This window comes from Equus caballus, chromosome 18 (assembly GCF_041296265.1).
Source record: "Equus caballus isolate H_3958 breed thoroughbred chromosome 18, TB-T2T, whole genome shotgun sequence".
NCBI lineage: Eukaryota > Metazoa > Chordata > Mammalia > Perissodactyla > Equidae > Equus > Equus caballus.
Window position 1 is genome coordinate 63,481,310 of NC_091701.1, and position 5,815 is coordinate 63,487,124.

At 33.4% G+C, this 5,815-nt stretch overlaps 1 pseudogene; it reads left to right on the plus strand.

Moving 5' to 3' along the window:
• Positions 1-3,791: 3,791 nt before the first annotated feature.
• Positions 3,792-3,851, plus strand: LOC111768948 (U6 spliceosomal RNA; annotated as a pseudogene).
• Positions 3,852-5,815: the final 1,964 nt, after the last annotated feature.

Genomic DNA, 5,815 nt, shown 5'->3' on the forward strand with positions numbered 1-5,815 from the left:
TTTCAAAATATATTTTAAAGCCATTGTTTTAGGATAAATTTTCTTCCACATAAGAGAAAAGTTGATTGAGGTTTTATCTTTGTGAATATGTGATGCTGACGAGAAAGGGGTAGAAGACATTTCTAGAGAGATACAATTAATTCATTCTTATGGAATAATAGACCTATCTACATATTTAACAAGATTCCCAGCTGATTCTTAGGCACATTAGAGTTTAAGTAGCATTGACTTGTGTATATGGTCCAATAAAAATAAGAGCATTCTATTCCAGATAGTTTAGTTCAAACTGACTTTAAAGGAAAGAGTTTATTCCATTTGATTCACCATCAACACTCAGTTACTTTATATTTAATGCTGAAATAAGATTATATAGGTTATTTGCTGTCTAAATAGAAGCATAAAAACATTTTAATTTCATGCAAATGCCCATTGGAGAAATTATTCCAATAAATCTATTTTATCTCTGTTTTTATTTGTATCTTAGTAGCACAAGTAGCTGAGCCAAGTTAGAGTAATTTTTAAAAACATGGTAGTTTCCAGAAATTTAGTAATGAAATAAAATATACTGTATAATCAAAGGCAGATTTTTGGTTATGTTATTTGTTAGACAGTGGAAAATTTGGTTTAACTGTTCTTGTAGATTCTTTCCTTTCTCCTAGGGACCATTTAACAATCCAAAGACATCACTATCTAGGAAAAAGGTTTGATTATTAATTGCTTAAATGATAAATCAAGTCAAAATGATAATGTGGATTCTGAATCTGAGAGATTTTGATGGCTGGTTAATTTCTAACAAATACTTAATAAATGCCGTCTACACAGAAGTAACTGAATAATACAGACACTCTTTGTGCCCTGTTGAATTTATGTCCAAGTGTGGGATAGTCATAATTCGTTGAAGTCAAGATTTGGGGCTGAACACTCAGTCTTTTATCCTCTCCTGTATTAAGAGAGAAAATGAATATTGGATTATTTGGAGTACATGAGTTTGTTTATCTTCTGAAGGGAATTTGAATTTTGGTCATAAAGCCTTAGAGCACATCTGGCATATAGGATAAGTAAACTGATAAGTCATTAGACAAACTGCAAAGGGTCACAGTGGAGCGTGTGCTCAGGCATGAATATGGGGACTGCACCCTCAGGGAGTGCTGAGGCATTTTTGGCCTGCTGCTTTTATTTGTTCTACATGATTTGCTAAGCAAACAAAGGAAGATGGGGAGCTAGCTTGTCTGAGTGTGCCAAGGCTGCGATCAGGCTCTTCACCCATTCTTTCCAGCCCGCCATCCCTGTGAGAGCTGCAGATGCAGAAGAGCTGGCTGCTGCACCAAGGTAAAGATGGCACAGTAGCCAGGAAGAATGACGAACTACAAAAAATGTGAACTACAGATGCTGCATTGGAAGAATACACAGAGTTGGGAAAAAACAAAAGAAAATTTAAAGGGCATAAAATATTCATGGAAGGCAAAAATTAAAACTCACTCTCTTAGATATTTAGATAAGCAAAGTTTGTGTATTTAAATACACTACAGGTAACTGATACAAATATTGCTGTGAATTGTATGAAAATAACATGGGAACTCAAACATGATGGAAACTGAATTTATAGAGGAGAAAAACTGTCACCTGTAAGAGAAAATGGTTTGCTAAGACACACCGTAAATTTGAAGGAGGATTGAAATTACAACCTGAGCCTCATAATTCCTAGTTTGCTCCCCTCTCTCATCATCATAACATACTCTCTGTATCACCAACATCACTCACATTATGTTGCTGCTCAACATGCTGTTCGATTATTTACTCAAACATTATTGATTAATAAATTCAAATTATTACTTTTTGTTTTGATAATAAATGAAATGAACATGTGCAACTTTTGTTAAATTTCTCACTTTATTAAACAAATTATAATAATAAAATATTTTAAGTAATATAATGTATATTATAATTTTCCTGTAACATTATTTCTATTATTGAACTCTTTTGTTGTTTTTGGTTTTATTTTCTTAGTTCATAAAAAACTGCAGTATGCTGTACTCTTAATCCTTTTGGGGAATATTAGTCACATTTTTAAAAAGCCTCTTCCATTCTTTACATTACATCTATATATTTTGGAATCTGTGGTTCAGTTTTTATATCCTGATTTTTCTCTTTCTGCTGCCAGCTTTCTTCAAATATGTTAATCTTTGATTAGTATTTCATATTGATAAATGATTATGTTGATTAGTACCAGCATGGGAATTGTATTCTTTTGCAATGGTGGAAGATTGCAAACAACTTAGTTTTCTTTGCATTATGCAAGGAATAAATGTAAGCTCTGAAAAAACAGAGAGGTTCTAAGTAGAGGCAGCCTCCCATTTAAAGTGTACTATTAGGGAGATGCTTACCCTCCAACTCATTATAATAATAAGGATGCTACTCTGGGGTTGGCATACTTAATATTTATTTCAAAAATGAATGGCACTGTATTCCTCTGCTTTTTTTTTTCTCCTTGTCTAATTTGGGGATTGAAAATTGTCTTAACCTCTGTCTGCTCTCCAGTTCCCACACTAGTACCCTTCTGCGGAAGGGTTATTTAGAAAGTGTTTCTTGGGTTTAGCTAAAGGCAAATGCTACAGCCAGTTGCTGCTTGTACACAGTACGTTTACATTTTTAAAGACAGTCCTTTATTACCATGATTTCCTCCCCAACAGCCCATTACTGCATTCAGATTCTCTACTGCATTCCTTTCTAGGCACAAGTAGAGTTACACCTTCTTCTCCTCATATGTGTCAGTCAATAAATTGTCTCTCTCTCTCCTCAGAAAGTTGTCAATGTTTATCTTCTGTTGATGGCACTATTTTTTATTTTGATATGGATTTATAATTTTGTTATTACTATTTTGTATATCACCTCGCATGTCAACAAGATTTTATGAAGCAGAAAGGGTAAATTATATACTCTGACATCTTGAATTAGCTACTCATTTGCTTTTTATCTTTATTTTTCATTGTTTTGACTGTATATTTTTAAAAATTCATATAAATCTGTCTATCTTGTTTGTAGTTTCTTCGTATTTTCTGTAGTTTTTATTAGCAATATTTTGCTCTCTCTAATAATACACAGTATTTTCTGACTATTAATTTAAATTATTTCAAGCTTTGACCAATGTTTTTCTCTTCCTATTTGCTGATGAAAAACACAACGGGCAAAGATATAAACAGTAATTATGAGTGTATAATTTACCAACCTCCACTTGAAGGAGAAATGATGGAGTCCTAGCGGGTATTGTGTAATGAACAAAAGGTAGGACCAAAGTGATGTGGACCTGGGATTTAAGTAGATTGTACTATAACAAGAACACAATTAAAGTATTTATGGGACATCGCAACCCTATACTTCTCCCAACTAGCATGAGTTATAAGCAGTGAAATAAACTAAATATTAAGAAAGATCTGTCTTGGCATTGCTTCCTAGAAGGAAACTTCAGAGATAAGAAATGATAGCACCCATTCCCTAGCTTCACCTGTAAACTGGCTCAGGTTTTTGCTAATTTGCTGGTATTTTTTTATCTTTCTATTCCTACCTTTTACCAAAATAGGTCAAACAAATCCAAAGGGAGAGTCATTATATCAACCATACAGGATTTTTTTGTGACATTCTGACTATGAAATTTTGAATTCTCTCAAACTTTCTGTGGAAATATAATGAATATGTTCAATTCAATCTATTTATGACATGACTTTTTCTATGTCCAATATTGTGACATCTTTTAAATTTTTCCTTTGGACACTTTTTTTATAAAAGTAAATGTTGTGCTCACTTAAGCAGCACTTATACTAAAATTAGAATGATACAGAGAAGATTAGCATGGCAACTATTGATTGACCTAAAAGGATACATTAACAGTGACACAATAATCATCAGGGACCTTAACACATCACTGTCATCAATGGATAAATCAACCAGACAGAAAGTCAAGAAGGAAATAGTGGAACTAAACAAAAAAACTGGACCAGATGGACTTAAGAGATATATACAGAACACTACATTAAAAATCAGCAGAATACACATTATTCTCAAGTGTACATGAAACATCCTCAAAGATAAACTATATGTTGGGAAACAAGGCAAGTCTCAACAAATTTAAGAAGACTGAAATCATATCAAGCATCATTTCCAACCATAAAGCTATGAAACCAGAAATCAATTACAAGAAAAAAGCTGAGAAAGTGAAAAACATGTGGAGACTAAACAACATGCTAGTGAACAACAAATGGATCATTGAAGAGATTAAAGGAGAAATCAAAGAAAATCTGGAGACAAATGAAAATGAAAATACACCATACCAACTAATATGCGATGCAGCAAAAGTGGTCCTAAAAGGGAAATTTATAGCGATATAGGCCCACCTCAAGAAACAAGAAAAATCTCAAATACTTAAACTACACCTAACAGAACTATAATAAGAAGAACAAGGCCCAAAGTCAGCAGAAGGAGGGAAATAATAAAAATGAGAACAAAAATAAATGGAATTGAAACCAAAAAAAAAAAGTACAAAAGATCAATGAAACTAAGAGCTGGTTCTTTGAGAGATAAACAAAATTGACAATCCATGGCCAAGTCCTATCCAATGAAAACTATAAGATATTATTGAAAGAAATTTAACATGACATAAAGAAACAGAAAGATACTCCATGCACATGGATTGGAAGAATAAACATAGTTAAAATGTCTGTACTACCTAAAGCAATCTACAGATTCAATGCAATCTCAGTTAGAATCCCAATGACATTCTTCATGGAAATAGAACAAAGAATCCTAAAATTCATACGGGGCAACAAAAGACCACAAACAGATAAAGCAATCCTGAGAAAACAGAACAAAGCTGGAGGTATCACAATCCCTAACTTCAAAATATACTACAAAACTATAGTAATCAAAATAGTGTGGTACTGGTACAAAAACATACACACAAATCAATGGAACAGAATTGAAAGCCCAGAAATAAAACCACGTAAATATGTACAGCTAATCTTCAACAAAGGAGCTAAGAACATACAAGGGAGAAAGGAAAGTCTCTTCAACAAACAGTGTTGGGAAAACTGGACAGCCATATGCAAAAGAATGAAGGCAGACCATTTTCTTTCACCACACACAGAAATTAACTCAAAATCAATTAAAGACTGGAAGGTAAGACATGAAACCATAAAACTCCTGGAAGAAAATACCGGCTGGACACTCTTTGACATTGGTCTTAGAAGGACCTTTTTGAATATCATATCTATTCAGGCAAGAGAAACAAAATAAAAAATAAACAAATGGCACTTCATCAGACTAAAGAGCTTCTGCAAGGCAAAGGAAACCAGGAACGAAATGAAAAAACAACCCACCAACTGGGAAAAATATCTGACAAGGGGTTAATCCCCAAAATATATAAAGAACTCATACAACTCAACCAAAAAAAACCCCAAATAACTGATCAAAAAATGGGCAGAGGATATGAACAGACATTTTTCCAAAGAAGACATACAGATGGCCAATAGGCACATAAAAAGATGTGCAACACCGCTAATCATCAGGGAAATGCAAACCAAAACTAGAATGAGATATCACCTTCATCTGTTAGAATGGCTATTATTACCAAGACGAAAAACAACAAATGTTGGAGGGGATATGAAAGAAAGCAAACTGGTACAGCCACTATGGAAATCAGCATGGAGATTTCTCAAAAAATTATAAATAGAAATACCATACCACCCAGCTATTCCACTACTGGATATTATCCAAGGAACTTGAAATCAACAATTCAAAGAGACTTATGCACCCCTATGTTCAT